We start from the raw sequence: 13,011 nt of genomic DNA, 5'->3' as shown, positions 1-13,011 counted from the left end.
ATTCATGGCTTCCAAGGGAAGTCCCTACTTCAAGTGATTGAAAAAAGTTTTATAATTTTCAAAAACTGTTCCAGTTAAAGAGGAGAAAGGCAAAAAACCAAACCAAAAAAAAAACAACCCCCCCAAACCAAACCTTTGGTTGCAACTGCCAACAGGCTCTGGGCATCACAATTGCCTGAAAAACATAACGGGTTGTTGTTATAACAACCAGAGACCAGCTGACTGACCTCCCATTTCCTTTTGTCAACCAGCTGCAAGGCTTCTAGGTCAAGCAACAGCCTTGAATTGCACATTGACTACAGTTTACATGATTCCCTTGTGACAGCGTCATACACTTTTTGCCATTTCATTTTACTCAATTATTTGTTTAAACGTCCGAAGTTGCACTGCCTGATGTGAACATTTCAGTAGTATGATAGATAGCCTTATGCTTACACTCTCCATCTCCAAGGCAACATCACATCATCACTCTCCTTGCGTACAGTGCAGTGAGATAAAAAGAAAAAAAAAGATAGCTAGATTTGAAATGTAGTGTATCTAATGGTGCTACCATGAGAGCAGCAACTTTAATAAAAACTTCAGATTTGCATAAGGGTGATTCAACCATGCAAGTGTGTTACAAATCTGTTTAAGCCTATGCAAACTCTGCATGTCCATTTATAGTGAACTAAACCCTGCAAGTTCACTTGGGGTATGTCTATACTGCCATTAAAAACCTGCGGTTGACCCATGCCAGTTTACTTGGGCTCATGGGGCTCGGGCTAAGGGGCAGTTTTGATATAGATGTTCAGGCTTGGGCTGGAGCTCAGGCTCTAGGACCCTGCGAGGGGGAGGGTGCAGCCTGAGTCAGCTGGCACGGGCCAGCTGCAGGTGTCTAATTGCAGGGTAGACCTACTCTTGGCAGTTCTGGTTCTAATGAACCCTCAACCTCCACAGGGCTGGATTAAGGCAATCTGAGGGCATAAACACACTATACATGGAACCCCCTGGCCCTGCCTGCACACTATGGCCCTTCCCTCATACAGTGGCACCACTCCTCTTCGGGCAAACTTTGTCTGCTCCTCTGCTATCTTCAGTCAGACAGAAATCTGGTCTTTCATAGAGAAGGGAGGACTCCTCTCACACTCACCTGAGCAGGGCACTCTGTGAGGTAGCCTCAGTTGACACCTCCCCATCAGAGCTATGATAGGATGGCAGCAAGAAAGTCTCCCCATCCCCCATGAGCCCTTTGTTGGGATGTTATTGGTATGGCACTCTTTAGAGCAGCAGATTTCAGGGTTACAATGAATGGGGCAGGTCATGCCCCTTGGAGCCATTGTTTCAAGCCATGTGCACACTCAGATGGGTATCAGTTATATTTGGTCCATGTTTTCAAGCTTTTCTTCATACTCATAAGAGTTGGAAACAATTTTTTTTAATTAAAGTTGAGATTCTGATCTCATCATGAGACTCCAGGAGCTGGGGTCTTAGACACAGACATACAGAATTTGTCTTAATCTGGCCCTGAATCCCCAAGGAAACTCTGTTGTACCCCACCCTCAAAACAACAACTCTGCACCACTATCAATACTCCCTCTTAGCTATCACCTACTGCCCCAGGTCCTGTTATCCCTCAGTTCCTACAATGGTAAGTGACTATGCCATACTCATCAGTTATAAGAAAAGAAAACCTGCTGGAGATATAACAGGAGGTAAGAATACTTACAGCTAGGAGGGAGAGAGACAGATGTCTAGCAGCCAGCTGCAAACTAGAGGGTTGTAGTTTGTCTCCACCACAGTTAAAGGACAACCCTAGATAGGCAGTCCTTACTCATGCAAACCTCCCAACGAAGTCACGCAAGGTTGAGCAGCTCTTGGCTGAGATGCTCTCAGAAATCAGTGGGAGATGAAGGTGCTTAGCACCTCTGAGGATCAAAACTCCACTGCCTAGGGCAGCGTTTCTCAAATGCATCCACCAGGGGCTTTTCTTGTGGCCACAGCCTCCTGGGCAGTGACTGGGGCAGGGGCACAAAGCAGTACCTCTTCCCCCAGGGCCACCAGAAGGGCCCTCCCGCAATGTGGAGCCACAGACGCCGTATGAGCATGCAGCCAATGAGTTTCCCACCTTCCCAGGGGTGGTGAGGCTTGGGCTTTGGGTTTCAGCTGAGAGCGGCGGGTGGCAGGCTCCAGTCATGGGACTTTGGGCTCTGGCCCTGGACCCCAGCCACATGGCAGCGGGTGCCGGCTCTGGGCTCAACCCCACCATTGTTCCTGGCCCCTGCAGCCTCCTCTGGCTCCAGTTGTGTGGTGGCAGGCTCTGGCCCTGGACACCCCCCCCCCCCCACATTGCCCCTGGCCCTCACTGTCTCCCTACCAACCTCCCCATCCAGGGGTTAATTTTTCCTCTGGCTTGCCAGGGCTGAGTAAGTCTGCTATGAAAATTGATATTTGTACGGTTGTTAATATCACTTTTCACAGCCTCCCAGCTTGCAAGGAAGTCTGCTATAAAAAGTGATATTAACAAACATACAAATATTACTTTTTGCAGCAGCAGACTTACTAGCTAGCAAATCTTTTTTTTAAAAAAAGCAACCAAAAACAAAAGAAACAACAACAAAAGACAAGAATGTGCAAAGCACCTCATTTCTGTTTCTATTCTGTTTAAGTCCAGTAAAGAATAGAGAACTGTACATTTTATTGTCTGCAAAAAAACCCCCAAACCCTACATAAATACATTATAATGATTTGCAAATGTATAGGTGCATATTTATGTTTTTCCTAAAATTAAATATTTCAAGAAAAATTGTCATAGCGGCCACCAGCAAGAGTTGGTGGCCATACTGAGGCCACCAAAAAATGTATTGTGAGAACCCCAGGTCTAAGGCCAACTGAAAACTTCCGAGTGCCATAAAATATTCTAATTCCAATATTCTTCCCAGTCTCCTGGTGAAGGAACATCACATAAAACATTCTGGTTTTGGTCTGAACAGCTGTAGAGAACAGGGAAACAGAATAGTAAAAAGAGAAGGCATTTTTTTCTGAAAGCAATTTTGTACTTCTTCCAAACCAGAAGGTCATGCTTAAATGTCTGTAGCAATAACAAGATGAACACACTTATTCCACATTTGATTGTTACTATATATAGTGTTACTATATATAGTTAGCTCCTCACTAGATGGCACTCCAGGGATTAAAACTGCTAAATAGCCCAATATGCAAATCAGGGCTGGGGAAGATCTGCTGCCGGGATTTACTTATATTTGTTACATGTTATTAATGTTGTTTTTCACAGCTTAGGCATTTGGGAAAGGTTTTGTTAGGTTTTGGAGCAGTTCTGAAAAGCGCTGGAGTCAAGCATCACAAGTGTAACTTGACCAGCTAGGTAGGGTGGTTGGCTGCTGGCAGTAAAATGACAGATTTGTGTATCTGTTCCAGACAATTGGAGAGACCAGCCTTTGGTAACTCCTATTTAACTGTTTAAGAGACTTTCCATAGGGTTTTATATCCTAGCTTTGTTACTGTTACCATCTTAATCTGGCTGAGCTATTTTCTTTCTGATGTTATAACTGGGTAGTCTCTCAGAGCATGAAAGTTTGCTATTATTTATATTACTTATTTTTTATTCATCCATCACCCAAAGGCCCAGACAAGATTGGGCCCCATTGTGCTAAATACTGTACATACATAGCAAGAGCAGGCTCTATCTCAAAGAATTTACCATCTAAAAACTCAGGCCTGTAAATTGTTTCATGCAGGTGGACCTCCAACTTTAATGGGGTTCTGCTCGGGCACAGGATCTACCTACTTGGAACAAATTGCAGGATCAGGGTCTAAGTAAACAAAGGACATAAAAAAAGAGATGCAACATACAAGCAGAGTGATCAGGTCGATGATTTGCAAACATATAAGTTCCACATTTTATGATTTTTTTAACATTTTTGTGGGTTTTTTCCCGTACATAAATGTACTATGGGAATAAATGTGTGTGTATTGGGGGACGGGGGTGAAGGATAGGCAGGGATGATTTAATGGTGTACCTGATCCTACTGAAGAATATCGCTGTGACTGTGGTACACCAATCCCTTCTGGATGCTCTGTGTACCACAATCATGGAGGTGCTTGCCATAGGCACTTTGAGCTCTGTGAGCTCCAGCCATTGGTGGGTTCCCATAATTACTCCTATGTTTCAAATCAGTAACAGAAGAGAGGATTGCTCTACAGGGCTGGCAAAATAAAGAGTGCAAATAAAGGCACAAGGACTTGACCACTTACTGTAAAGATCAAAACTATAGTTCCTAACTCAGCCCCCGAAGGTAGTCCAGTAACAGGGGTAACAAGGTAAAATACTCATAACCCCTCTCTACTGACCCCTTGCCTGCTGGACACTGCTCTGTATCCTCCTATTATGGCTACAGCTGGACCCTTGCCAGCAGTACGAGTTTGGGTATGTCTACACTATGAAATTAGGTCGATTTTATAGAAGTTGATTTTTAGAAATCTATTTTATACAGTCGATTGTGTATGTCCCCACTAAGCGCATTAAGTTGGCGGAGTGCGTCCTCACTACCGCGGCTAGCATCAACTCACGGAGCAGTGCACTGTGGGAAGCTATCCCACAGTTCTCAGTCTCTGCTGCCCATTGGAATTCTGGGTGAAGCTCCCAATGCCTGATGGGGCAAAAATATTGTCACAGGTGGTTTTGGGTACATGTCATCAGTCTCCCCTCCCTCCCTCCATGAAAGCAACTGCAGACAATCATTTTGCACCTTTTTTCTTGGGTTACCTATGCAGGCAGCAAGCATGGAGCCCGCTCAGCTCACTGCTGCTGTTGCGAGCATTGTAAACACCTCGCACATTATACTGCAGTATGTGAAGAACCTGGCTAAGAGATGGCAGCACGAGGATGATTGTGAGGAGGACATGGACACAGATTTTCCTGAAAGCACAGGACGTGGCAATTAGGACATCATGTCAGCAGTGGGGCTGGTTGATACAGTGGGACGCCGATTCTGGGCCCGGCAAACAAGCACAGATTGTTGGGACCACATAGCGTTGCAGGTATGGGGTGATTCCCAGTGGCTGCGAAACATTCGCATGTGTAAGGCCACTTTCCTGGAACTCTGAGTTGCTTTCCCCCACCCTCAAGTGCAGGAATACCAAGATGAGAGCTGCCCTGACAGTTGAGAAGTGAGTGGCGATAGCCCAGTGGAAGCTTGCAATGCCTGACTGCTACCAGTCAGTCAGGAATCCATTTGGAGTGGGCAAATCTACTGTGGGGACTGCTGTGATTCAAGTAGTCAGTGCAAACACTGACGTTCTGCTATCAAGGGTACTGACACTTGGAAATGTGCAGGTCATAGTGGATGGCTTTGCTGCAATGGGTTTCCCTAACTGTAGTGGGGCGATGGATGGAACACATCCCTATCTTGGCACTGGACCACCTTGCCAACCAGTACATAAACTGCAAGGGATACTTCTCAATGGTGCTGTAAGCACTGGTGGATCACAAGGGACGTTTCACCGACATCAACGTGGGATGGCCAGGAAAGGTGCATGACACTCGCATCTTTAGGAACTCTGGACTGTTTCAGCAGCTGCAAGAAGGGACTTACTTCTCAGACCAGAAAATTACTGTTGGGGATGTTGAAATGCCAATAGTTATCCTTGGAGACCCAGCCTACCCCTTGCTCCCATGTCTCATGAAGCCATACATAGGCAGCCTGGACAGTAGTAAGGAGCAGTTCTATTATAGGCTGAGCAAGTGCAGAATGGTGGTAGAATGTGCCTTTGAATGTTTAAAAGCCTGCTGGTGCTGTTTGCTGACTAGGTTAGACCTCAGCGCAACCAGTATTCCCATTGTTATTACTGCTTGCTGTGTGCTCCATAATATCTGTGAGTAAGAGGGAGACATTTATGGCAGGGTTGGAGGTTGAGGCAAATCGTCTCGCTACCAATTTTGAGCAGGCAGACACCAGGGCAATTAGAAGAGCACAGGTAGGTGCGCTGCGCATCAGAGAGGCTTTGAAAACCAGTTTCATGACTGGCCAGGCTTCGGTGTGACAGTTGTGTATGTTTCTCCTTGATGCAAACCTGCCCCCTTTGATTTTTTTTTTAACTTCCTGTAAGCCAACCACTCTCCCTACCCTCCCCTTCGATCACAGCTGGCAAAGGAGATAAAGTCACTATTGTTTTGAAACCATGCATCCTTTCTTTATTAATTTTTTTTTTTAAAGGAAGATAACTGACAAGGTATCCCACGTGGGGTGGGGTGGGGTGGGGTGGGGGTGGGGGAGGAGGGAAGGACAAGGCCACATTGATTATTGTAGCCACACTACAAATCAGAACTGTTTGAATGACAGCCTTCTGTTGCTTGGGCCATCCTCTGGAGTGCAGTGGCTGGGTGCCTGAAGCCTCCCCCCCCGCAATGTTCTTGGGCATCTGAATGAGGAGGATATGGAACTTCGGGAGGAGGGCAGACAGTTGTACAGTGGATGCAGTGGCAGTCTGTGCTCTTGTTGGCTTTCCTGCAGCTCCACCAGATGCCTGAGCAGGTCCGTTTGCTCCCCCATTAGCCTCAGCATCGCCTCCTGCCTCTTCTCATCACGCTCATTTAATGCTTTCCTGGACTCTGCCACTGAATGCCTCCATGCATTCAGCTGTGACCTATCAGTGCGGGAGGACTGCATGAGCTTGGAAAACATGTCATCGCGAGTGCGGTTTTTTTCGCCTTCTAATCTGCGATAACCTCAGGGACAGAGATGATAGGGGGAGCATAGAAACATTGCACCTGCGGGGGGATAAAAAGGGGGGTAAAATTTAAGATGATACATTTCAAAGAACAAAAGGGAGACTCTTTCTAGTGAATCAAGCAATTCACAGCAGACAGCACATGTGCTTTAGATACAAGGTCGCATTTTGCCTTTTATACTGAGACATCACACATGGGTGGGCAACAGAATTTGCTTTCCAGGCAGCCGTGGTAAGCCAAAGGGTACGCAGGTTTGGCTTCTAACGCCTTTCTAACATGTGGGAATGTTTTCAAACTGCAGCGCCCTCCTTTCCCATAGCAAGCAATACTGGTTGGGTTTGCCATTTAAAAGGAGGGGCTGCAGTTTTCGGGTGGATGTGCAGCACACACCTCCCCCCACCCTTCTGCGTGGCTATTTGGGATGATCCCTTCACCCCTCCCCCTGCCGCGTGGCTATTTTCAGGAATGACAGCCAAGCTCAAACAGCCCAGCATGAACAGGATCCTTTTACTGTTCCCTTACAAAAATTCCCCTATTTCAACCAGGTGACCATGAATGATATCACTCTACTGAGGTTAACACAGAAAGATATAGACCGAATGTTGCTTGAATGTGACCAAAACCCAGGACCATTCGCTGCCATGCTTTGTGCTGCAATGATTCTAGACTACTTGCTACTGGCTTGGCGTGGTAAAGTGTCCTACCATGGAGGATGAAATAAGGCAGCCCTCCCCAGAAACCTTCTGCAAAGGCTTTCAGAGTACCTCCAGGATAACTTCATTAAGATGTCCCTGGAGGATTCCCGCTCCATCCCCAGACACATTAACAGACTTCTCCAGTAGCTGTACTGGCCGTGAATGCATCCCAAGTCTTCAGGGCAAATCAAACATTAAACACAACTGCTTTTAAACTCTGTCTGTAGTTACAAATGTGCACTCACCAGAGGTGCCTTCTCCGCCTTCAGGGTTGGGGATCCCACCTTGGGAGGGTATTGGCTCCAGGGTGATGAAAAGGTCCTGGCTGCCGGGGAGAATGGATTCACCACTTGCCTGCTGCACAGTCTCCTCCTCCTCCTCATCCACAAAATCCTCCTCCGTGTGGCATGAAACTCCCCCCTTGCAGGTGTCCACGGACAGTGATGGGGTAGTGGTAGGGTACATCCCTAAAATGCCATGCAGCTCATCATAGAAGTGGACCATATGGGGCTCTGACCCGGAGCGACCATTTGCCTCCTTTGTATTTTGGTAGGTTTGCCTGTGCTCCTTGACTTTCATGCAGCTCTGCTGTGTGTCCCTGTTGTAGCCTCTGTCCATCATGCCCTGTGTGATTTTGGCATATATATTAGCATTTCTTCGTTTTGATCAGAATTCTGCCTGCACAGATTCTTCTCCCTGTACAGGAATCAAATCCAGTATCTCCCATTCACTCCATGCTGGAGCTTGTTTGCAATTCTGGGGGGACTGCATGGTCACCTGTGCTGCTGAGCTCACCACGCAGACCAAACAGGAAACGAAATTCAAAAGTTCCCAGGGCTTTTTCTGTGAACCTGGCTAGTGCATTGGAGTTGAAAGTGCTGTCCAAAGCGGTCACATTGGAGCACTCTGGGATAACTCCCGGAGGCCAATAACGTTGATTGGCATCCACACTACCCCAAATTCGACCCAGCAAGGTCGATTTTAGTGCTACCGCCCTCGCCGGGGAGGAGTACAGAAGTCGATTTTAAGAGCCCTTTAGGTCGACGGAACAGGGTTGCTTGTGTTATAAAATCAACCTAATACAGCTACATTTGACCTAACCCTGTAGTGTAGACCAGGGCTTTGAGAGGTGGAAGTGAAAGATGAGATCGGAGCAAACTGCTTTGCTACTTACTCCCACAAGCCAGTTCCCAGGCTGCTGCCTCCAACCTGCTTCTCCTGCTCACACCCTGGTTCTCTGCCAAAGCCGGTCGCCTGTGATTTCCAGGATGTGCTTTCTCTAGGGATTATGGAGCCCTCTACTGGCTGGGTGTTGAACACACAGTGCCCTGCACCAGCTAGATCCCCTCCTTCCAGCTCAGCTAGTCTGGAAGGAAGGAGCCAGAACATTCATTACACTTGGTGCAAGGGAGTGGAACGGACAAAGAGAGGGGCATGGAAAGATAGGGAAAGCAGCAAACAGAGATGGATTAAGGTTTCCTAAGGCCCTGGGCCAGAGCAAGTGGGGAGGCCCCTCCCCATTCCTTTTGCCTGCGGCCCCGCCCACAGCCCCACCCCATTCTGCCTCCCCCCCCCCACAGCCCTGCCCCTGTTCCAGCCAGGGTCCTGCCCCATTCCATGCCCTGCGCAACCTGTTTGCTCCTTTCTGCCCAAACATCTAATCACACACCCAGCACACATGTATTTAATATACTGTGTACAATAAAAAAAACTTGAGGGTATGGAGGATGGTATAAGAGCAGCTAAGCACTGTACTGGGCCTCCAGGTCAATTCTTGGCTGAGCCAGAAACTTTGTGTAATATTGGGCAAGTAATTTAATTAGGGCTGTCAATTAATCGCAGTTAACTCACACCATTAACTCAAAAAAACTTAATTGTGATTAAAAAAATTAATGTGATTAATCACCATTTTAATTGCACTGTTAAACAATAGAATATCAATTGAAATTTATTAAATATTGGTGGATGTTTTTCTACATTTTCAAATATATTGATTTCAATTACAACACAGTATGCACAGTAGATAATGTTTGTTTTATACTGTTATTTTTTTATTACAAATATTTGTACTGTAAACATGGCAAACACAAGAAATAGTATTTTTCAATTCACCTCATACAAGTACTGTATTGTAATCTCAAACAAGAAGCGGGCAGCATTATCATCCATTAATGTAAACAAACTTGTTTGTCTTAGTGATTGCCTGAACAAGAAGTAGGACTGAGTGGACTTGTAGGCGCTAAAGTTTTACATTGTTTTGTTTTTGAGTGCTGTTATGTAACAAAAAAAATCTACATTTATAAGTTGAACTTTCATGATAAAGATGTTGCACTACTGTACTTAGTATTTTTCAATTCACCTAATACATCTTTTTTCTACAGTGCAAGTATTTGTAATAAAAATAAAGTGAGCATTGTATACTTTGTATTCTGTGTTGTAAGTGAAATCAATATATTTGAAAATGTCCAAAACTATTTAAATAAATGGTATCCTATTATTGTTTAACAGTGTGATTAATCATGATTAATTTTTTCATCGCTTGATAGCCCTAAATTTAATCTATCCTGTGCCTCTGCTCCCTATCTGTAAAATAGGGATCAAATCCATTAATAACTGCAAGATGCTCAGCTATTTCAGTGATGGGATCCAGATAAGCACATAGATAGCAGATGGTACCACTGAACACAATTTCAGGACTACTTCTTTTGCATGGCAAACTTACAAAGCAATATTAAAGGTTGACATCCCAGTTTGTCATCCGCTGTATGGCTTTCAGTGATGCAAAATGATAAGGCTGTCATTCTTCAGAAGGATCTTAGAGGGTAGCAGTTCACTAGATATTCCATTGTTTGGATGTCTTCTCCACATTCACATACCAGGCTGTCCTTCATTTTCCAGTTAGGTAGCAGATAATTCAATGCCCATATGAGGTTCTGATGCAGTTCACTGTGATCCATATCTTACGTGGCATTATGAAGCCACATGGTTGGTATGTAGGATCCGTGATCAGATCTTGATTTTTGACCCCACTGCTTTCTCACAGCCGCTGCCACTTGTCTTTTAGTGATAGCCCCAAGGTTTTGAGAGCTTTGACTGCTGATCAGAGGAGCTCCTGAACTTAAGGCAGCATGTCAGAGGGTTTTGGAGATGGGGACAGTCAGGGCCGGTGCAAGGAAGTTTCGTGCCCTAAGCGAAACTTCCACCTTGTGCCCCCCCCCTCCGCTAACTCTGCCCCCCCACAGCAGCTAACCGAGCCCTCCGCCCGGGGAGCCCCCCCCCTGCAGCAGCTAGCCCCCCGCCGTGGCAGCTAACCCCGCCTGGGGAGCTCTCCCTCCCAGCAGCTAACCCCGCCCAGGGAGACTCCCCCCCACGGCAGCTAACCCTGCCTGGGGAGCCCGCCCCAGCTCTCCTCTGCTGAGCACGCTGGCGCCGCTCTAATTCTCCTCCCCTCCCAGGCTTGCGGCACCGATTGGAGGAGACTTAGAGCAGGGGCTGTGTGCTCAGCAGAGGAGGCAGACTGGAGGTGATCTGGGGCGGGAAGCAGTTCCCTTGTGCGCCACCCCCCGCCCCATCTCACCTCCACTTCACCTCCTCGCCTGAGCGGGCTTTTAGGCTCCCCCAACCACTAGGCGCCCTAGGCAGCCACCTAGTTTGCCTAAATGGTTGCACCTGCCCTGGGGGCAGTGAAGAGGCGAGCATCGAGAGAGCCAGCAGCAGGCGGGAGGGTGGGGGTGAGGAGGCAAGTGGCGAGCCAGCGGCAGGTGGGGGTTCCGGGGGTGGGCTTGGGGGTTTCTGGCAGGGGAGTGAGGAGGTGAGGGGCAGGTGAGAGGAGGTGAGCGGTGGGGGGGGGGGACTGAGGAGGGACGCAGCACGCCAGGGGCGGGCCAGGGGGTGAGGAGGGGTGCGGTGGTGGGGCCGAGCGGGGAGGGGACAGGACCTGGGACAGAGTAGGGGTGGAGCGTGGGAGGACTGGGGGTGGACTCTGGGCGGGGCCAGCACCCCCTGTGGAGTGTCCTCTTTTTTGAATCTTCAAATATGGTAACCCTAGCCTGCCCCCATCCGGAGTCTGCACTCAGCACCCAAACTCCATCCCAGAGCCTGCAACCCAGACCCCCTTCCCCACCCATACTTCCTCCCGGAGCCCAACCTCTAACCCCATTTGCACCCAAACTCCGTCCCAGAGCCTGCACCCCAATCCTCTGTCCCAGCCCAGGGTCTCCATCCCAGACCTTCTCCCCTGACCCAAACTCTCTCCCAGAGCCTTAGGCAGGTGGGGGGGGGCGGAGTTTGCGGGGGCAGGTTTTGGGCACCACCAAAATTTCTACAAACCTGCAACCCCTGATTCAGGCAGTTCTTTGCATGGGGGTTGCTCAGGAGGAACTCCGGTGTTATTTGACAGTGCGGTTGGAGCATAGGTGCCAACTTCCTCACTACCTGAGGGGGGAGCACTGCCCTCACTCCACCCCTTCCTGCCCCCTTCCCCGAGTGCATCCTGTCCCTACTTCTTCCCCGGGCCTTCCCTCCCAGCACCTCCTGCACAGTTGTTCAGCTGTGTGCAGGAGGTGCTGGGAGAGTGGGGGAGGAGTTGATCACTGGGGTCACCTGTGGATGGGAGGTGCTGGGAGGGGGAAGAGAATCTTGGCTGTCAGTGGGTGCTAAGCAGGGGCGGCTCTAGACACCAGCGCGCCAAGCAGGCGCTTGGGGCAGCCGTTTCCCGGGGGGGGCGGCATTTGGCTCCGGTGGAGCTCCCGCCGGCATGCCTGCGGCAGGTCCACCGAAGCCCGGGACGAGCGGACCTGCCGCAGGCATGACTGCGGCGGGTCCCGTCTTCCCGCGGCTCCGGTTGAGCTCCCGCAGGCATGACTGCGGCAGGTCCGCTCGTCCCGGGCTCCGGTGACCTGCCGCAGGCATGCCGGCAGGAGCTCAACCGGAGCCGCGGGAAGACGGGACCCGCCGCGGGACCGGGGAAGGGCGGCGCAGCGCTCCGCGCTGCTTGGGGCAGCGTCATTTCTAGAGCCGCCCCTGGTGCTAAGCACCCACTAACTTTTTGGACTCGGGGCTTATGGGTTGGAGTAACCATGATTAATGGTACTCCAGTTTTCCAGATCTTCTGTGAGGATGCGATGCGTTTCACAACTCATGCATTTTCACTCTCACTTTCCCCTTGGTTTTTATATATTTTTTTTATCTGGCGGCACTTTTGGAAAAAATAAAAGTATTTTTTGCAAAAGCAGATTAAAGGTTTTTTAAAAGGTGATTAAAAAAATTGGTAAAAGTGAAACATTTTAATTCGTGGGTTTTTTAAGAACTAAAACGTTGCCAAGGCGACAGGGCCGGTCGTTATCCTGGAAGGAAAGAATTCCTGAGCTAGTTTCTGCTTAGAAAGGAAAATGCCAGGCTTGAATTTTGCGCTGCTGGCGTTTCGTCCAGGTAGTTCACCACGTTCACAGCAGAGAACTACATTTCCCATAATACACCGGTTTCATCGGGCCTTAGAGAGGCTCCTGCACGTGAGACTCCTTAGCCATTCAACTGAATGCCTGTTTGGAAACATGACTGGTTTCCATGGCCTAACCCTTTCGCAAACAG

The sequence above is a fragment of the Mauremys reevesii genome, linkage group 3 (genome assembly GCF_016161935.1).
Source record: "Mauremys reevesii isolate NIE-2019 linkage group 3, ASM1616193v1, whole genome shotgun sequence".
Lineage (NCBI taxonomy): Eukaryota > Metazoa > Chordata > Testudines > Geoemydidae > Mauremys > Mauremys reevesii.
Note: the sequence above shows the minus strand (reverse complement) of the source record.